A 23,368-nucleotide genomic window follows, 5' to 3' on the forward strand; every position below is an offset into this window, starting at 1 on the left:
AATAGAATGCGAGCTCAATCTGATTGGCTGATCGGATCAGCCAATCGGATTGAACTTCAATCTGATTGGCTGATTCCATCAGCCAATCAGAATTTTCCTACCTTAAAGGGACAGTCAACACCAGAATTTTTGTTGTTTAAAAAGATAGATAATCCCTTTATTACCCATTCCCCAGTTTTGCATAAGCAACACTGTTATATTAATACACTTTTTACTGCTGTGACTATCTTGTATCTAAGCATCTTCTGACCGCCCCTAATCACATGACTTTTAGTTATTATCTATTGACTTGCAGTTTAGCCAATTAGTGCAGTGTCTGCCACAACTCACGGGCGTGATCACAATGCTATCTATATGGTTTACCTGAACTACTCTCCCCTGCTGTGAAAAGCAAATACAGAAGCATGTGATTAGAGGCGGCCTTCAAGGGCTTAGAAATTATCATATTAGCCTTTCTAGGTTTGCTCTCAACTAGAATACCAAGAGAATAAAGCAAAATTGTTGATAAAAGTAAATTGGAAAGTTGTTTAAAATTACATGCCCTATTTGAAAAATAAAAGTTTTTTTGGGCCTTGACTGTCCCTTTAATTCCAATTGGCTGATAGAATCCTATCAGCCAATCGGAATTCGACGGACGCCATCTTGGATGACGTCATTTAAAGGAACCGTCATTCGGCGAGTAGGCGTCGGGAGAAGAGGATGTTCCGCGTCGGCTGGAAGATGATGGCTCCGGAAGAAAGAAGATTGAAGATGCTGCTTGATAGAAGACTTCATCCCGATGATGGACTTCCGACTTCAGCCCGATGATGGATTTCTTTAGTCGCTGCTTGGATCCAGACTTCAGCCCGAGGATGGACGTCACTCTTCAGCCCCCCGCTTGGGCTTGGATCAACACTTCCGAGGCTTGGATCAAGACTTCCGAGGACCGATCGGTGAACCTGGTATGGTGAAGATAAGGTAGGAAGATCTTCAGGGGCTTAGTGTTAGGTTTATTTAAGGGGGGTTTGGGTTAGATTAGGGGTATGTGGGTGGTGGGTTGTAATGTTGGGGGGGGTATTGTATGTGTTTTTTTTACAGGCAAAAGAGCTGAATTCTTTGGGGCATGCCCCGCAAAGGGCCCTGTTCAGGGCTGGTAAGGTAAAAGAGCTTTGAACTTTTTTAATTTGGAATAGGGTAGGGCATTTTTTTATTTTGGGGGGCTTTATTTTATTAGGGGGCTTAGAGTAGGTGTAATTAGTTTAAAATTGTTGTAATATTTTTCTAATGTTTGTAAATATTTTTTTATTTTTTGTAACTTAGTTCTTTTTTATTTTTTGTACTTTAGTTAGTTTATTTCATTGTATTTATTTGTAGGAATTGTATTTAATTAATTTATTGATAGTGTAGTGTTAGGTTTAATTGTAGATAATTGTAGGTATTGTATTTAATTAATTTATTGATAGTGTAGTGTTAGGTTTAATTGTAGGTAATTGTAGGTATTTTATTTAATTAATTTATTGATAGTGTAGTGTTAGGTTTAATTGTAACTTAGGTTAGGATTTATTTTAAAGGTAATTTTGTAATTATTTTAACTAGGTAACTATTAAATAGTTATTAACTATTTAATAGCTATTGTACCTGGTTAAAATAATTACAAAGTTGCCTGTAAAATAAATATTAATCTTAAAATAGCTATAATATAATTATAATTTACATTGTAGCAATATTAGGGTTTATTTTACAGGTAAGTATTTAGCTTTAAATAGGAATAATTTATTTTATAAGAGTTAATTTATTTTGTTAGATTTAAATTATATTTAATTTAGGGGGTGTTAGTGTTAGGGTTAGACTTAGCTTTAGGGTTAATCCATTTATTACAGTAGCGGCGAGATTCGGTCGGCAGATTAGGGGTTAATAATTGAAGTTAGGTGTCGGCGATGTTAGGGAGGGCAGATTAGGGGTTAATACTATTTATTATAGGGTTATTGAGGCGGGAGTGAGGCGGATTATGGGTTAATAACTTTATTATAGTAGCGGTGAGATCCGCTCGGCAGATTAGGGGTTAATAAGTGTAGGCAGGTGGAGGTGACGTTGAGGGGGGCAGATTAGGGGTTAATAAATATAATATAGGGGTCGGCGGTGTTAGGGGCAGCAGATTAGGGGTACATAAGTATAACGTAGGTGGCGGTCGGCAGATTAGGGGTTAAAAAAAATTAATCGAGTGGCGGCGATGTGGGGGGACCTCGGTTTAGGGGTACATAGGTAGTTTATGGGTGTTAGTGTACTTTAGAGCACAGTAGTTAAGAGCTTTATAAACCGGCGTTAGCCCAGAAAGCTCTTAACTACTGACTTTTTTCTGCGGCTGGAGTTTTGTCGTTAGATTTCTAACGCTCACTTCAGCCACGACTCTAAATACCGGAGTTAGAAAGATCCCATTGAAAAGATAGGATACGCAATTGACGTAAGGGGATCTGCGGTATGGAAAAGTCGCGGCTGCAAAGTGAGCGTTAGACCCTTTCCTGACTGACTCCAAATACCGGCGGTAGCCTAAAACCAGCGTTAGGAGCCTCTAACGCTGGTTTTGACGGCTACCGCCAAACTCTAAATCTAGGCCACTGTGTATATACTGTATATATCTATATATACATACATATACATTTTTAAAGATGTATATGTTTGTATCTATGTATCTCTATGTTAAAGCCCTTTGCCTGCTTTTTTTTCTAACACCTGAGACCTCATACATTTGAGTCCTTATAACTTTTGTGTGCAATATTTTCTTTAAATCATTTTTATTAGATAGTGTTATTATGCCTGTAACTATACTTTGTAAAGTATTTTTGATGTGTTTTGTGCAACTTTTATGTTTCGCTAAACAGATAACCAGAGCTCTGAAGTCGCGGTAATCATTCTAGTGTAAATCACGATGATCGTAAATTGCGATTGCGCTAAAAGTGATTGCGTTTACTTTCAATAATAATACCAGCTGTAAGCCCCACTCGTACTCTAATCCATTATTAGCAAGGTGAACCATACACGTGTTGACATAAAAGTGTCTACCAAGTGTCTGAAGGTTGTGACACTAGGAAAGCCATGCAAATTATAATTTAAAGCATCATTTTAAAAGCTTAACATTTGTATTTATTTATTTATTTTGTATGCAAAACTTTCCCAAAGCCTTTTCTAACTGTTGACATATGCAGGTGTAAAAATGACTTTAACATTCTATTAACTTATCAGAGGTTTGTGTGACATATTTAAACCCTCAGTTAAATAAAATGATAATAATATGCAATTGCCTCTGCATAAAAATAATGATATATGTTGCAATTAATGCTTATTGATGCTACTTTAGCGAAGATATTAAAAAATTATCTGACAACAAAGGGTCTAGGAATATTGAACTAATGGTGTAGTATGAAAAAGGAGCAGGCACATTCTATATTGTTATTATGGAATTATATATAATAGCACAGTATTTTCTGCAGAATTCTGGGAGCCAAAGAGTCAACCACACATCCTTTCATTTAGGCTGATCTCACCATTTCCTTTTTCTATTATTTAAAGGGGGAGCTAAGTCTCCCAGGATGCTCTGGGGTCATGCTCCCATAAGTTTTTCTCTATCTGTAATTCACATGAAGAAGAGACACTGGGTGGTAACTGTTTCAATTCTGGTTGTACAGTATGACTCTGATATTTTCTGTTTAGTCTTGAAAGTCACTTTTTAAATCCTGTATATTTAATCGATTCCGAGGCTCAGTGTGTGAGTGAGAGCAGCAGGGCAGTCTACCAGTGATGCAGGTCTTTCTTATAAACATTTAGCATTGTGCCTAGCAGGAAAATATGTGTATTGGCATAAATAGATTTATTCAATGTACATATGCTTACAGTTCATATCATTATACCAGCTCCCAAAAGATAGATCAGGATCTGACAGCAGATTTCCCATACTTACTGCTAGATCACAAGACTGTTGTCTCATTTCCTATTTCCCTCTCGGCCAGTAGTGATAGTATGTGCTAAAGTTCTCAGAAATAAAAAAAAGTGTTTGTGCAAGTATGTTCTGTGCCACTACAGTGGTATCCAAAAGAATATTACTCAGTGTCACAATGATGATCAATTTCACATGCACAAGTACAATATAACAGAGTATTGAAATCTCTGACAAATAAATACCTTTATTCAGTTCTATGTAGTAATGTGGCCTTTAGTGTGCGTTTATCTACAAAATGTACAGCTAGGGTTGCCACATTTAGTTCAGGCCAAATCTGAACACTCTTGCACCATGCACAGCAGAGTACACAATTTGTATAATAGCACACACATAAACACAAGCTTGCACGTAGATATTCACGCTCTCACACACTCTATCTCTCTATCTCACACATGAACTCTAACACACAAACACACAGATTCTCTATCTCTCACAGACACAATCTCACTCACACACAAACAAAGACACACACACAAAGACACCAACACTCTCACACACGTTGTCAGGGTTTTTTCCCTGTTGTGTTTGCCATGTGCTGCTGGCAGCTATTTTACTCACCTCTCTTCCTGACTATGGTGCATTGTGGGGGATGCTGCTCAATTCCTGCACTTCCTTTTATGGCCAGACTGGTGTGCATCATCCATGTGAGACAGGATGCAGTCTCAGAATTATGATGTCATCACTTATTATTTAAAGGGCCTCTGTTCAGTATGCTTTGCCTTTGCGTTGTCTCAGACCTGTTTGTGAGAGTTCCTGTGTATTACCTGGCTGCCTGACGTCCTTCCTGGTTCCTGATCCCTGGCTTGTTCCTGACTCTGCTGTTTTCCTTGTTCCTGATTCCGGCTTGTCTGACAATTCGCTTTGGCTCCTGACTCGGCTCGTCTGACTACCAGCTCTGGTTTTGACTCCTGGCTTGTTATTTGACTTGTGGACTTTTATTATTTTTTGCTATTAATAAAGGTGTGATTATTTTTGCACTTCTCATCTCAGTCTGATTCCTGGCACCCTGACATTACGCAAAGGCCATGAATCCTGACGGTGCTAATAATCCACCTTTACCTGCCATCATTTCCAAGATGGATGTACAGGATCACCGCTTGAATCAATTTGCACTAGCCCTGCAAACCCTGCTGACTCGCACTGCACATTTGAACCAAAGTGTCCCGCAAGTTATGGCTGCTCCTGTTTCCGCTGCTGCACCTATGCCTACCAGGAGCATGTCCTGTTCTGCACCTCTACCTCAGCGATATGGAGATGATCCTATTCAGTGCAAAGGGTTTTTGAACCAGGTGGGCATTTACTTTGAGATGTTACCTCAGGCGTTTCCCTCTGACAGAGCTAAGGTGGGATTTCTCATTTTGTTACTCTCTGACACAGCTCTTGCCTGTGCTAATCCCTTGTGGGAGACTAATAAACCTGTGATTTCAAATTACCCTGAATTTGTGGCCTCCTTTCGAAGGGTATTTGATTTTCCGGCTTGCTCCTCCTCTGCTGCTAAACGACTCATGTCCATTCAGCAAGGTACAAGATCTGTTGCTCAGTATGCTATTGAGTTCCGTACGCTTGCCGCAGAGGTAGGTTGGAACAATGAAGCCCTTGTTGCCTGATTCATTCATGTCTCAGGGTATTCCAGCTTTGGAGGAGCATCTCCGGCAACTCCGTTGCAGATTCAGGATTGCCTTCATCGTTCTATGCAGCGCCAAAAGTTCCAGGATGATCGTAGGCGTCTGCCCGCACCTTCCTACCAGGTTGGTGAGAGAGTTTGGTTGTCCTCCTGCAACTTGAACCTTCGTTTGCCTTCCAATAAATTGGCTCCCCGTTATGTTGGTCCTTTTCGAATACTCCGATGGGTTAATCCTGTGGCCTACGCTCTTGACCTTCCTCCTGCTATGCGCATCTCCAATGTTTTTCATGTCTCCCTCTTGAAACCATTGGTTTGTAATCGGTTTACCACTGTGTTGCCTCGTCCCCGTCCTATATTTGTTGACAACAATGAGGAGTATGAGGTCAGCAGCATTATTGACTCACGTATGTCCAGGGGCCGTGTACAGTATTTGGTTCACTGGAGGGGCTACGGTCCGGAGGAGTGTTCTTGGGTTCCCTCCTTTGATGTTCATGCTCCCGCCCTCCTCCGTGCCTTCCATGCCCGTTTCCCCAATAAGCCTTTTGTCCTCCTGCGGGGGTGGGGTCGTTGAGGGGAGGGTACTGTCAGGGTTTTTTTCCCTGTTGTGTTTGCCATGTGCTGCTGGCAGCCATTTTACGCACCTCTCTTCCTGACTATGGTTCATTGTGGGGGATGCTGCTCAATTCCTGCACTTCCTTTTATGGCCAGACTGGTTTGCATCATCCATGTGAGACAAGATGCAGTTTCAGAATTGTGATGTCATCACTTATTATTTAAAGGGCCTCTGTTCAGTATGCTTTGCCTTTGCGTTGTCTCAGACCTGTTTGTGAGAGTTCCTGTGTATTACCTGGCTGCCTGACGTCCTTCCTGGTTCCTGATCCCTGGCTTGTTCCTGACTCTGCTGTTTTCCTTGTTCCTGATTCCGGCCCGTCTGACTATTCACTTTGTCTCCTGACTCGGCTCGTCTGACTACCAGCTCTGGTTTTGACTCCTGGCTTGTTATTTGACTTTTGGACTTTTTATTATTTTTTGCTATTAATAAAGGTGTGATTATTTTTGCACTTCTCGTCTCAGTCTGATTCCTGGCACCCTGACACACGTTCTCTCTCTCCGACACACACATACACTCACTCTTTCACACACACACAAAGACACAAACGCATACGCAGACACACTCCCACACTCAGACACACTCCCGCACAAAGACGCACACATGCAAGAGAGAAATAACTGTAGGCATGTGCAGTATGTTGCAAATGCACATCACCTTTTTGGCTGTAGCTGTTTCCCACCAAACCTGTAAATTTGCATGTCTGGGCCTGACTCAAAGCTGGAGACACAAATGTAAACCCGAACTGTCCAGTTCATTCCCTGACAGATGACAACCCTATGTAAATCTAGCAATTTAATTGGCATAGATTCAATAAAACCTATTATTTTGCAGGGATAATTTCTTGTTGCAATATCACAACAAAATTGTGTAATTGTGTCACAGCCATGAGTTATGAGTTAAAGAGATGTTTCCTTTAAGCACTAGGTAGTTGGTTATACTTAATAGAAATCATTGCAATATGTATTATTCATCATTTTGCCTTTTATTTATTTTGTTTAATTTACTTTATGCAGGGTCTAATACTTCCTGTCACAGCCCCACAAGGGGGTTATGATCTCTACAGGAAGGCAAAAAATTGCTTATCCTTGTATGTGGTTGCTAGGAGATATATACACTAGCTCCAGTCATTTTTCTGCCCATGCTCAGTAGAAGACTTTTGCAGCGAAATCATATTATAGTAGAACTTAAGTTTTATAATGGTAGCTCCCTTATCTCACTAAAAGCAGTGGGGCTGATTTATCAATCTCCATATGGAGCTTGATGCCCCTGTTTCCGTGCAAGTCTTCAGACTCGCCGGAAACAGAAGTTATCTATAGACCGCTTCTCCATAACTTGTCCGCCTGCTCTGAGGCCGTGGACAGATCGGGTTGATTGACACCCCCTGCTTGCGGACGATTGGCCGCGAATCTGCAGGGGGCAGTATTGCACCAGCAGTTCACAAGAACTGCTGGTGCAATGATATATGCAGACAGCACATGCTGTCGGCATTTATCGATATTCAGCGGTCATGATACACTACATCGTATGATGTCCCCTCGCACTATGATAAATCTACCCCAAGTGACTTTTCATGGAGATTTTCCAAATGCTCATTTTCAAAGAAAACAAGTTGTTTGTTGTTTTTTGTACCACAATCTGTCTTTTTATGTTTACTTTGATTTATTAAATCTGCATCTCATCTCATGTCACTCTCCCTCTTTCTCATACATCTCCCCTAATCCTGGTCCCCCACAACTTCTTAGCCTTGCACACCCATGTGTGCCTTTGAATAGACTTCAAAAACAAAACTCTGGTAACCTTAATCTCATTCCTCTTTCATCTAAAGCCACCACTCCCTTCACTTGTTCACTATGGAACTCTCGCTCTATTTGCAACAAGCTCACTTCTATCCATGACCTCTTTATCTCCCACTCTCTCAATCATCTGGCTTTCATAGAAACCTGGCTCTCTCCTTCAGACACAGCTTCTGCCGCTGCACTGTCACATGGGGGTCTTCCACTGATAATAGACAAGGAGGTGGTGTTGGTATTTGACTTTCCTCTTGTTGCACCTTTCAACAAATACAGCCCTTCTCTTCTATCACATTTTCTTCATTCGAAACACACATGATTTGCTTATTCTCTCCACTCTCTATACGCGTTGCTGTCATATACCTCCCCTGGCTCATCAACTCTATTTCTAGATCACTTTGCTGCCTAGCTACCTTATTTCCTTTCCTCAGACACCACTGCCCTCATTCTTGGTGACTTCAACATCCAACTCGACAATCCCACTGCCTTCTCTGCAAAACAACTTCTGCAACTCACTTCCTCTTTTGGCCTGTCTCAATGGGCTGACTCTCCCACTCGCAAAGATGGTCACTCCCTTGATCTGATTTTTAGCTATCGATGCACTATCTCAAACTTCACAAACTCCCCTTTTCCTCTTCTGAACCATCATCTCCTCACTTTTAACATCACATCCCTCCCTACAACTCTCCCTCCTTCTACCCCTCACACCAAACTTCACAGAAGCTCCACCTTTACATCGGTCCTTGACAATCTGTCCCCACTTAGCATAGCTAGGAAATCATACACTCATCCTCAGCCCTGGCATACTCCTCTGACATGGTACATATGCAGATGTTCCTGTACTGCTGAGCGACACTGGAGAAAATCTCGACGTTCAGCTGACTTTCTTCACTACAAGTTCATCTTGAACTCATACTATTCTGCCCTTAATCTATATAAGCAACATTACTTCTCCACTCTTATCTCTACTCTTTCTTCAAACCCAAAAGTCTGTTTTCCACGTTGAATACTCTTCTCCGCCCGCCTCCTACTACAACTTCACTCTCAGCTCAAGAATTTGCCAGCTACTTCAATAACAAAATTGACTCCATCAGAAATGAAATCAGCTCTCAACCTGCTACCGGTCTCACACCCCCTCAAAACCTCACAATCATCCAAACCTACATAGGCAGAAATTTAGCTCTTTTGCCCCTGTTACAGAGGATGAAGTTTCTGCCCTTATACTATCCTCTCACCTCACTACCTGTCCCCTCGACCCCATCCCCTCCCTCTCTTCTACCCTTACCCCTATACTCACACACATCTTCAACCTCTCCCTTAGCACTGGTATATTTCCCTCATCTCTTAAACACGTACTGGTCACACCTATCCTCAAAAAACCTTGTCTCGATCCAACCTCCCTATACAACTACCGCCCTATTTCCCTACTCCCTCTTGCCTGAAGCTTCTTAAAAAGCTAGTATATGTACATTTATCCTATTTCCTTACACTAAACTCCCTCCTTGACCCACTGCAATCTGGATTTCGACCCCATCACTCCACAGAGCCAGCAATTGTTAAGGTTACCAACGGCCTACTTACAGCAAAATCTAAAGGCCACTTCTCTGTGCTTATCCTCCTTGATCTGTCTGCAGCTGTTGATACTGTCGACCACCCTCTTTTGCTCCAAACCCTCAAATCCTTCGGCATTTGCAACACAGCTCTATCGTGGTTCTCTTTCTATCTGTCTAACTGTACCTTTAGTGTAGCCTTCTCTGGGGCATCCTCTGCCCCATTAGCTCTTTCTGTTGGGGTACCGCAGGGCTCTGTCTTCGGTCCCCTTCTCTTCTCAATCTACACGTCATCATTAGGTTCCTTAATAAAGTCCCACGAGTTTCAATATCATTTGTATGCAGATGACACCCAAATCTACCTCTCTGCACCAGACCTATCTTCTTCCTTGCAAACCTGTGTCACTAACTGTCTATCTCATATCTCTTCTTGGATGTCCTCTCACTACCTTAAGCTAAATCTCTCCAAAACTGAGCTCCTTATCTTCCCCCCTTCTTCAAAAATCTCTACCCCCTCAACTTCTCTATAACTGTCGATAACTCCATAATTACCCTTGACTCAGATCTTTCTTTCACTCCTCACATTCAGTCCTTGGCTAAAGCCTGCCGCTTACACCTTCAAAACATCTCTTTAATTAGACATTTCCTTGCACAAGAAACAACTAAGTAGACATGTACACAGCGAAACAATTAGTTTAGTTTTCATTAGTTAAATAAATAATTTTGTTTCGGGAAATTAGTTAAGTTAAACAGCCCCACCACATCACCAACACTAACTAAACCTATTAACCTCTAAACTGCCGACCCCCCACATTGCCAACACTAAATAAACCTATTAACCCCTAAACCGCCATCCCCCCACATCGACAACACTAAATAAAATCTTATTAACCTCTAAACCGCTACCTCTCCACATCACCAACTCTAAATAAAATCCTATTAACGTCTAAACCACCGACCCCGAATTGCAAACACTAATTAAATTATTAACCTCTAAACTGCCGTCTCCCCACATGGCAAACACTAAATAAAATTATTAACCTCTAAACCGCCGTTTAATTAAACTATTAACCCCTAAACCTAACACCCCCTAACTTTAACATATTCAAAATACACATAAAATAAAGTTACAATTATTAACTAACTACCTATTTAAAAATAAATACAAACTTACCTGTGAAATAAAAATAAAACCTAAGCTAGTTACAATATTACTATTTACTAACTACCTAGTTAAAATAAATACAAACTTACCTGTGAAATAAAAATAAAACCTAAGCTTAAACTAAAAAAAACCCTAACATTACTTGTTTAAAAAAATATACTAATACAAAAAATAAAAAAACCTAACATTACTAAAAATAATAAAACCTAACATTACAAAAAAATTAAAACTACAATTACAAAAAATAATAAACACTAAAATTACAAAAAATGGGACGGAGCCTGGAAGAGCTTGGTGATGAAACCTGATCACCGAACTCTGTGCATGAACAGTAAGAAACAGGCTTTAATATAATCATTTGATGGCAGAAATAGGGTGAAAACTCCGGATGTCACCTCTATAAGTTATGGGCACAGAATTTGAACAGAAGCACATAGCGGAATGAACGCAGAGACGGGTATCACGGACACTCGCGCAACTAGTAGAAAGTTTTTCTGAGGAGCCATCTTGGAAGCAACCTGTGACGACCAGCAATAAAAACGGAACCAAATCTGCTGTAAACCAGGATCAGGACTCACTCCGGGAAATCACCCCAACGATGCCAGAGAGAGTGGTAAGCCATGAGACACTGAGGTGTATATTAAAATACTGAGAATAGCAACGAGGCCACCCAGATATAAGACGCTGAACCTCCATATTAATAAACACACGCTACAAACCATAAAGTAGAGAAGAACTACAGCGCTAATAAGAGACAACATGATGAGCAGAAATATGCTGTATAAAACTAAATACTATTAATAAGAGGTTGGAAAAACCTAAAAGTGATATAGATCCTGGTCACAGTAATGTAAAAAGTAAAAGTACTCTAGGAAGGGCTACAAATGCATGGGTTGCTTACCAAAGGAAAAATAACATGACAAAATCACGCTGGGTAATTCTACCAAATATCTGGGTCTGACAGCTATTAAAAATAAACAAACTGACATACAAATGACAAGAGAATCTCCTTTTTTTTGATAACAGATAGGCTATCTAATAAAATGACAAACACCAGCATTACAGCTTATACAGCTGCTCCAGTAAATACAGAACTAAGGTGCTTCTATGCCCAATATTGAGAGTTAAATATCTTCAAAAATAAATGGAAGTAGCAACTGAGAGGTTTTCAGAAGAAATTTGAAAAGTCTGTAAAAAAATTCGCTTATAAACTAAATCCTAAAGGTGACTTTGATTTAATGCAATTGAACCGTTACACCATTATTTTTCAAACTCTTTTTCCCTGTCTGGGTAACTACTGAGAAAATGTCTGCTAGAAAACAAAATAAACCAGCTTCCACAACTAAATTATCTGCACAACATCCTTTTTTTTAAATCTTCTAAAGGGGATAAACCTCTAGAAACAGTTGTATCCTTGCCTGAGGAAAATGCTGACTCAGATACAGATTCACAAATTAATTTAATGATGCGTATATGACTCTGGTAACTAAAGCAAATCTCCAAAGTCTTGTTTCTAAGCAGGATATTAATATCAACTTTGACAAGATGTGGGAGAAAATGAACGCACTACAAAATACTGTTACTAACAGTTTGGAGGACATCAAACAAGATATTCTAGATCTAGGAGCCAGAGTAGAATCCCTAGAAGAAAAGGAAGATGCCACGGCAGAAGAAATCAACATGCTATCTCAGCATGTGTCCTCCCAACAACAAGAAATAGAAGAAATCTATGAAAAAATTGAGGACCTGAAGAACAGGAGCCGTAGGTGTAATCTAAGACTAAAAGGAGTCTCTTCACCAGAATTACCTCCAATTGTTTCAAACCATCACAGATAACAAAGAAGAGAGCAAATTTCGAGTGCACAGAGCCCTGAGGGCGAAACCTAAAAAAGGAGACCCTCCAAGAGATATAATCATTAAGATGTTCCATTTTAAGGAGAAGGAAGATATCTTAGCAGCGTTAAGGAAAAAACCCCACCATTAAGTTCAAAGGCTCAGTGCCTAAGGACATTACAAAAACATAGCGCATTACGCCCTATCACACAACTACTGCGCAAACACCAGATACCTTACAGATGGGGATTCCCGTTTGCACTACATATTCAACATGAAGGCAGAACGAAATTGATTAAGGAACCGACAGAGATACTGGAGATATGTACGTATCTCAAGTTGGATTGTCCAGATCTTCTGACTTCATCCCAAGGAAATAGGAGACCTCAGCCGACGTCTCAATCAGGATCAACTTCTACAGAAAAATGGTCCAAAGTAAGGAAAAAGAAACAGTAAACCTACCTTTTCGGATCGTTTGAGACTCACCAATTCAGAAATAAGATAATCTTTTTAAAAAGGTTGAATCTTTGGTGACGACAAGGATCATCCGGCAGATGAGTATACTTTAACATATCTATATATGGGGGCCTAGTTATCAAGCCGTCAACCTCAAATACGCTGGAATTCCGCAGCGTATTTGTGGCGAGGCTGATTCGCCTTAGTTATCAAAGGCTCGAGACCGGCAAAAGTAGAATTTTGTGATGTAAACTTCGATCCGCCGGACTCAGTCCGACACAGATCGATTCTTACGTCACTCCAGATGTTCCGCACACAAGTGCGGCACATTCTCACTACTTTTGATAGCTATCAAAAAACTAGCAGGTACGCTCGGCACTTTTACGGCCCAGCGTACCTGGTTTTCAATCCGCCACCCCTGGAGGCGGCGGATCCCATAGGAATCAATGGGAGTCTGACCATAGCGAAAGTACAAGTTCGCTGCTGACAGACATCCCATTGATTTCTATGGGAGCTGTCTGCACCTAACACCCTAACATGTACCCCGAGTCTAAACACCACTAATCTGACCCCCCTACACCGCCGCAACTAAATAAATTTATTACCCCCTAAACCGCCGCTCCCGGAGCCCACCGCAACTATAATAAATGTATTAACCCCTAAACCGCCGCTCCCTGAACCCGCCGCAACCTATATTAAATGTATTAACCCCTATCCTGCCCCCCCTACACCGTCGCCACCTATAATAAATTTATTAACCCCTAATCTGCCCCCCCTACACCGTCGCCACCTATAATAAATTTATTAACCCCTATCCTGCCCCCCACTACGCCGCCGCCACTGTAATAAAATTATTAACCCCTAAACCTAAGTCTAACACTAACCCTAACGCCCCCCTAACTTAAATATTAATTAAATAAATCTAAATAAATTTACTCTTATTAACTAAATGAATCCTATTTAAAACTAAATACTTACCTTTAAAATAAACCCTAATATAGCTACAATATAAATAATAATTATATTCTAGCTATCTTAGGATTTATTTTTATTTTACAGGTAACTTTCAATTTATTTTAACTAGGTACAATAGCTATTAAATAGTTATTAACTATTTAATAGCTTACCTAGCTAAAATAAAGAGAAATGTACCTGTGAAATAAATCCTAACCTAAGTTACAATTACACCTAACACTACACTATACTTTAATAAATTATTCCTATTTAAAAATAAATACTTACTGTAAAATAAACCCTAAGATAGCTACAATGTAATTAATAATTATATTATAGCTATCTTAGGATTTATATTTATTTTACAGGTAACTTTGTATTTATTTTAGCTAGTTAGAATAGTTATTAAATAGTTATTAACTATTTAATAACTACCTAGCTAAAAGAAATACAAAATTACCTGTAAAATAAATCCTAACTTAAGTTACAATTAAACCATCCTACACTATCATTAAATTAATTAAATAAACTACCTACAAATAACTACAATTAAATACAATTACATAAACTAACTAAAGTACAAAAAATAAAAAAAGCTAAGTTACAAAAAATAAAAAAATAAGTTACAAACATGTTAAAAATATTACAACAATTTTAAGCTACTTACACCTAATCTAAGCCCCCTAATAAAATAACAAACCCCCCCAAAATAAAAAAAATGCCCTACCCTATTCTAAATTAAATAAATTTCAAAGCTCTTTTACCTTACCAGCCCTTAAAAGGGCCATTTGTGGGGGCATGCCCCAAAGAAAACAGCTCTTTTGCCTGTAAAAGAAAAATACAACCCCCCCCCCCAACATTAAAACCCACCACCCACATACCCCTAATCTAACCCAAACCCCCCTTACAAAAACCTAACACTAATCCCCTGAAGATCATCCTACCTTGAGTCGTCTTCACTCAGCCGAGCCACCGATGGAACTGAAGAGGACATCCGGAGCGGAAGAAGTTAATCCTCCAAGCGGCGCTGAAGAAATCTTCCATCCGATGAAGTCATCATCCAGGCGGCGCTGAAGAAAAGTCTTCGATCCGGCCGATGTCATCTTCAAAGAGGCGCTGAAGAGGTCTTCTATCCGGGCGAAGTCATCTTCCAAGCCGGGTCTTGAATCTTCCTTCCGCCGACGCGGAACCACCTTCTTCACCGACGGACTACGACGAATGACGGCTCCTTTAAGGGACGTCATCCAAGATGGCGTCCCCTCAATTCCGATTGGCTGATAGGATTCTATCAGCCAATCGGAATTAAGGTAGGAAAAATCTGATTGGCTGATGGAATCAGCCAATCAGATTGAGCTCGCATTCTATTGGCTGTTCCGATCAGCCAATAGAATGCGAGCTCAATCTGATTGGCTGATTGGATCAGCCAATCGGATTGAACTTGAATCTGATTGGCTGATTCCATCAGCCAATCAGATTTTCCTACCTTAATTCCGATTGGCTGATAGAATCCTATCAGCCAATCGGAATTGAGGGGACGCCATCTTGGATGACGTCCCTTAAAGGAGCCGTCATTCGTCGTAGTCCGTCGGTGAAGAAGGTGGTTCCGCGTCGGCGGAAGGAAGATTCAAGACCCGGCTTGGAAGATGACTTCGCCCGGATAGAAGACCTCTTCAGCGCCTCTTTGAAGATGACATCGGCCGGATCGAAGACTTTTCTTCAGCGCCGCCTGGATGATGACTTCATCGGATGGAAGATTTCTTCAGCGCCGCTTGGAGGATTAACTTCTTCCGCTCCGGATGTCCTCTTCAGTTCCATCGGTGGCTCGGCTGAGTGAAGACGACTCAAGGTAGGATGATCTTCAGGGGATTAGTGTTAGGTTTTTGTAAGGGGGGTTTGGGTTAGATTAGGGGTATGTGGGTGGTGGGTTTTAATGTTGGGGGGGGGGGTTGTATTTTTCTTTTACAGGCAAAAGAGCTGTTTTCTTTGGGGCATGCCCCCACAAATGGCCCTTTTAAGGGCTGGTAAGGTAAAAGAGCTTTGAAATTTATTTAATTTAGAATAGGGTAGGGCATTTTTTTATTTTGGGGGGGTTTGTTATTTTATTAGGGGGCTTAGATTAGGTGTAAGTAGCTTAAAATTGTTGTAATAGTTTTAACATGTTTGTAACTTATTTTTTTATTTTTTGTAACTTAGCTTTTTTTATTTTTTGTACTTTAGTTAGTTTATGTAATTGTATTTAATTGTAGCTATTTGTAGGTAGTTTATTTAATTAATGTAATGATAGTGTAGTATTAGGTTTAATTGTAACTTAAGTTAGGATTTATTTTACAGGTAATTTTTTATTTCTTTTAGCTAGGTAGTTATTAAATAGTTAATAACTATTTAATAACTATTCTAACTAGCTAAAATAAATACAAAGTTACCTGTAAAATAAATATAAATCCTAAGATAGCTATAATATAATTATTAATTATATTGTAGCTATCTTAGGGTTTATTTTACAGGTAAGTATTTATTTTTAAATAGGAATAATTTATTAAAGTATAGTGTAGTGTTAGGTGTAATTGTAACTTAGCTTAGGATTTATTTCACAGGTACATTTCTCTTTATTTTAGCTAGGTAAGCTATTAAATAGTTAATAACTATTTAATATCTATTGTACCTAGTTAAAATAAATTGAAAGGTACCTGTAAAATAAAAATAAATCCTAAGATAGCTAGAATATAATTATTATTTATATTGTAGCTATATTAGGGTTTATTTTATAGGTAAGTATTTAGTTTTAAATAGGATTCATTTAGTTAATAAGAGTTAATTTATTTAGATTTATTTAATTAATATTTAAGTTAGGGGGGCGTTAGGGTTAGGGTTAGACTTAGGTTTAGGGGTTAATAATTTTATTACAGTAGCGGAGGCGTAGTGGGGGGCAGGATAGGGGTTAATAAATTTATTATAGGTGGCGACGGTGTAGGGGGGGCAGATTAGGGGTTAATAAATTTATTATAGGTGGCGACGGTGTAGGGGGGGCAGGATAGGGGTTAATAGGTTTAATATAGGTTGCGGCGGGTTCATGGAGCGGCGGTTTAGGGGTTAAACTATTTATTTAGTTGCGGAGAGGTGCGGGATCAGCAGGATAGGGGTTAATAATTTTATAATAGAGGGCGACGGTGTAGGGGGGGCAGGATAGGGGTTACTAGGTATACTGTAGGTGGCAGCGGTGTCCGGGAGCAGCGGTTTAGGGGTTAATACATTTATAAGAGTTGCGGCAGGGTCTAGGAGCGGCGGTTTAGGGGTTAGTTACTTTATTTAGTTGCGGGGGGCTCCGGGGGCGCCGGTATAGGGGGTAGAACAGTGCAGTTTAGTGTGAGTGCTTAGTGACAGGCTAGCAATAAAGCTGGGAAAAAGCCGAAGAGCAGCGAGATCGGATGAGTGATAACTGTCACAGTCCGCTGCTCATCGCCCCGCGGCTTTTTGACAGCTTTATTTGATAACTTAGGCGTATTTTTTCAGGTCCGCGGCGGCGAAGGTAGGCGAGCTTAGGCGGGCGTATTGAGCCGGCGAAGCCAGAAAAGTAGACGGCTTGATAACTACCCCCCACAGTCTCAAAAATAACAGAGACATTTTTCTGATCCATATTGGACATTATTATAAGTGTATATGTTTTGATATAACATAAGATTACAAAGGTCAGGGTAGTTATGTTTACAGTTGGTTAAATTTAACTTTATATTAGTTTGTAACTAAGGTACACCCTAGACATTGTTTAAAAGCCTTTTCTTAAAAAAAAATCTATAATTTATAAATGTTAATAATGCAAATCCACCCTAATGTGTATTCACTACGTGTTATTAGATTATGAAAATAATCTACACATCATTGTTCTTTTGTTATTCTATTATGTTTTTGTTGTTTGTTCAGTATGGTTTTTTTCTTACTGTAAAATTGTTATGTTAAATTTGTCACTAAAATGCACTGTTCACTTGAGGAGGGGACTTAGAATAATTGCTGGTATATATTACATTTCTATTATATCACCAGATCTGATGGAATTCAGGGAGGATGGACATGGAGTTTTCACATATGCAACGTTAATAAAAAATGCTACTTTTACATATAACAGCGCATCCCTTGACGCACAATGGACCCTTGGACCATTAACCTGATCTCACATAATGTCAGAGGCTTGAACTCTGATATTAAACGTAGAACAGCACTCACACAATATAAAGCCCTGAAAGGGAATGTGATTTTCCTCCAGGAAACTCATTTCTTAAAATCCCAAATACCTAAGTGCTGGACTAAAGACTTCCCCCATCATTACCATGCTACCACGGACTCCAAAAAATGTGGAGTATCGATACTCATACACTCCTCCCTACCCTACATGCATAAAGAGACAATTGAAGACAGGGATGGTAAATTTATAATAGTCAGAGGCCAAATTCAAGACACTGAAATCATTTTTTGTAATATTTATGCCCCTAACGACAAACAAGATACCTTCTTAAAACGTGTAGCACATCTTTTAACAGATTAGTCCCAAACTAGGACCATACTCGCTGGAGACTTCAATGTGAATCTAGCTTTACATTCCAGAGAACATCTTCACTCACTATCCTCTAAACAAACTAAAATGAATAAAATGACTAAAGTAATAAAGGATCAACTAAATACACACTTTCTAATAAACTCCTGTGCTACATTATATGGAAACACTACAAATGCTACATATTATTCAGTAGCACATAACACCTATACAAAATTATATTATATATACATTAGTCAAATTCTTCAGCCGACTTTACACTCACATTCATGCATGTGCATTGTACAGCTTAGACTGGGCCACTTTCAAAATACGGGTAGGACTAAATCCTGGACATACGACCCATCATGTCTGAAGGATCCTTTTGTTAAAAACAATATAATACGATATATGACGGAATACTGGGACATCAATACAGGGACGACGGATAATCCTATCTCGACATGGGTAGCTCATAAAACATATCTGAGGGGTCTGCTTATAAAAGAAAAAGCTATGCTTACTAAAAAATTCAACACACAGCGACTTAGACTTTGTAAGTTTATGTTGTTTTTCTAAGGTTTCTATTTCTTTTTGTAGACTAACGCCATACTGGAACAACTACAGGACCAATGCACAAGACTTGCTAACATACTTAATGACCAAGCAGTCAAAGTGGCATTAAGACTCAAAACTAATTACTACATATACTGTATGCTAACAACCCTGACAGATACATGGTAAACAAGATTCCTGAGAAACTTCGACTGGCCGCTATACCTCAAATTCAGAAGCAAGACGGTACTATCACATCTCACCTACAAGAGATTGTGGACTGTTTTGCCCATTATTACAGTACTTTATATGATGGTACCAACGTAATCCAATCTCCACAGACTAAAACCCTACTAACAGAATTCTTGAATAAAGCTCATTTACCGTCAATCTCAGACTCAGATAGAGAGAAATTAAACGAAGCAATAACGACAAAGTTCAAAACGCTATCAAGGACTTAAAACCGGGTAAAGCCCCAGGCCCTGATGGGCTACCTGGGGAATATTATGTTATTTATATCCTCCCTTGTTCCTCATTTAGTCAAATTATCAAACTATATTATGCAGGGTTATAAGATACCAATTGATCTACTTAGAGCTAGAATTGTGGTAATACCCAAGTCAGGGAAGAATTTGAGGTGGTGTGCTAGTTACAGACCTATTTCCCTTCTAAATCAAGACATAAATATTCACTAAAATATTGGTGAACAGGTTAAAACATATTCTACCGGAGGTTGTACACCCAGATCAAGTCGGATTCGTAAAAGGCAGGGAAGCACCTGATAACATCAGATGCATGATAGTAACAATTGACCATTTGTCTAGGATGAAAATGCCTTCTCTGGTCCTATCATTGGATGCAGAGAAGGCATTCGACAGAATTGATTGGTTGTACAGGTATACCCCGCTCATACAGCGGGTTAGGGACCGGAGCCCCGCTGTAAAGTGAAAACCGCCTTAAAGTGAAACAAGGCAGTTTTAGCTTTCTTTTCACTTGCCAGTGTGTTTAAAACATGTTTGAACTAATATATATTAGGGGTGCAATAGTGCTACGTTTAGTTTAACACTAGCACAGCATAGTATTCAATTAGGATTCAATAAATACTGTACCTGTAAAATAGTGACAAATACTGTAGTAAAATTTGCCATACTATAGCACTGAGACACAGATTGCACTGTAATGCTGTAAATAGAGCAAACTTAGCATAACAAAATAGTGCCAGACACTTTTCTTGCAATATAACGATGATTACAGCACTGTTTCAAAATCCTTGGAGGTTGAACTTCAGCTCCACAGAGCGCTGTATTAGCGAAGCGCTGTAAAGTGAAGCACTGTAAAGTGAGGTATACTTGTATATGTTTTCTATCTTGGAAAAAATGGGATTTAGGGGCCCTTTTATAGCTGCCTTACACAATATCTACTCTACTCCCACTGCAACAGTTAGAGCTGTAGGACATCACTCCAAACAAATACATATAAAAATGGCACGAGGCAGGGATGTTCGCTATCCCTGCTACTATTTGCACTATATATGTGTCAGGAACATACGCATTCCTTTATTATGCTGACACGTTCCCTTTAAATACTTCTCTTAGGTGTTGACACTCCCCTATTTAAGCTCTCATCTTGCTATACACCTTTGCTAGGTAATTTGATACACTCGGATATCTTTCAGAGCCCAGTTCTCTGATTCCCAGCCACTATTGTGACTTTCCTTATTGTCAGAGGCTCATTCTGCTTCTTCTGGAAAAGCTACACAGCCACTTACTAACCTGCTTGCTTGCCTGCAGATTCCCTAACAGGTTTCCGCTAACTCTGTGTGCCGCTCCGCAACCACAGGTACTGCCTTGTCTCCCTTACTATACGCCGCAGCTTGTGACGTCATCGGCAGTCTCGGACAGGAGGATTCAGGTAGCGGTGTTGCTTCAACATTTACAACAAGAGTACGGTACAGATATTTACAAGTTATAAGAACTGTTTGCTCTCTGAATTATATGTGCCAAGTTTTCAGCCACCGCTGTTATCATCTGCTTTGCCTGCCTTTACCTTCTTACACGCTTATCCCCATTACTGTGAACTGCTAGGCCTCAGCCTCTTAACCTGCTACTCCTATACTTAACACCGATGCATCTATCAAGTAAGCTTATTCCTGATAACACCGCTGGGAATTATCTCTCATTACTGACTGTCTGCAAATTAGCAGTCGTCCAATACCTATTTGACTCACTGAAGAGCTTTTCTATCTTGATATACTACATTAATTTACCATCTAGATCCTTATAAGGTCTCCCTCAGATCTATGAGCATAACCAGGGTATTACGTTTATATTAATACCCGAGGTACGGTGTGAGACTGAGTGGTGCCATATACATATATATATTTTGGTATTATCAGCATTTCCTACAATATCCTAACATATTACCTAGCCTCTAAAAAATGTACATATATATATATATATATATATATATATATATATATATATATATATATATATATATATATATATATATCTGTGCTCACAAACCGTGTAGGGGCATTGTCTCAAAACATGGACATAATGATACAGGGCCTCAGGGACATGCAAACAGAGAACCAGGAACTGCGAAAATACATCCGTGAACAAGCTTCCATTAAAACCCCTGCACAGGAAACTGTACCTCTTGAACCCCAGATTTGCCCACCAGAGAAATTTTCAGGAGACAGATCACTATTCCGAGAGTTCAGAAATTCCTGCAATCTTTATTTTTCCATTAAAACCCCTGCACATGAAACTGTACCTCTTGAACCCCAGATTTGCCCACCAGAGAAATTTTCAGGAGACAGATCACTATTCCGAGAGTTCAGAAATTCCTGCAATCTTTATTTTTCCTTCAAACCCCGCAGTTATCCAACTGAGAAAATAAAAGTGCTAACTGTGATTTCTTATTTAAGAGGTGAAGCTAAAAGCTGGGCAAATGCTTACTATGAGAATGATGATCCCATACTTAACTCTCTCGAGTCTTTTTTCAATGCCATGTCTTTGTTATATGAAGACCATGATAAACAAAATACAGCTGAGACTGCTATCAGAAATCTCAAACAGGGAAAGCGCCCAGTAGAAGAGTATATAGCTGAATTCAAAAGATGGGTTCCTGATACACTTTGGAATACTCCAGCCCTCAGAAACCAGTTTTGTATTGGTCTCATGGATTCCATAAAAGATGAGCTAGCTTGTGCAGTAATTCCTTCAAAATTAGAGACTTTAATGTCCTTAACTATCTCCACTGACCGCCACCTCAGAGAAAGAAAACATGAGAGAGGTGTATCTGATTACTCCTATAGGAAACCCTATTCATCTACTCCAGTATCCCAAACCAAAACCCAGGATGAGCCTATGGATATTGCCTTTGTTAGAGGCCCCTTGAAACCAGAGGAAAAGACACGTTGCAGGATTAACAACCTATGTCTCTACTATGCCGCTAAGGATCATGGAGTAAAAGAATGTCCCTCCTTACTCAAATCAAAAATAGGTAAATTAAATAATTCCTATTGTTTTAGGCATATGAACTTTTTAAATCATTAAATGTAATATGAATTTTTAATACATCAAGTTGAATTTTAACCCGTTCTACTAAATAAGATAAGTGTTAAGGTGGTAGCCGATATCCTATCAAGCTTTGATCGCAATTGTGTGTTTATACTTTTTAATATATATTTTTTTTAAAAAGTATCAAGTTAACATTGTATTAATTTCAAGATATTAAATGTTGGGAGACATCCCGTGTATGCTATTTTTCAGGTTTTAATTTGTTTAAGATAATTAATTATCCAATTTATTGTATTTACATAATTAAATAAATAAATATATATTTTAAAATTTTAAATATTTATCCTCCTGAATCCTTGAGCTAATAGCGCTCCCACACTTTTATATTGTTGGTCTTTATTAAATATTTTTTCAATCGTAGGGAAAGATTGAAAAGTAGGGGAGCAAAGGATTTGCAGCTGAGCGCCTTACTTAGTATTTTTTGAATTTAGGAATACTGCCTCACAGTCCTCCTCACATTTCATTCTTTCTGTTTCCCTCCAGTGGGACCATCAGCGAGTCTCAACTCAGGTCGTGATTGATTCAAGTGCCACTAGCAACTTCATTGATCTCACTTTTGTTCACACTTATAAGATACCCTTAATAAAAAAAATCACAATTCACTGGCTATACGTGTAGTTGATGGTTCTTTCATAAATTCTGGACCTATTACACACCATACAGCCCCCATAGAAGTAAGTTTTCCAGCATTTTGGATTCTAGGTATCACCATCGTCAACTGCAATACTTGGTTCGATGAAAGG

Source organism: Bombina bombina, chromosome 1, assembly GCF_027579735.1.
Source record: "Bombina bombina isolate aBomBom1 chromosome 1, aBomBom1.pri, whole genome shotgun sequence".
NCBI classification, from domain to species: Eukaryota; Metazoa; Chordata; class Amphibia; order Anura; family Bombinatoridae; genus Bombina; species Bombina bombina.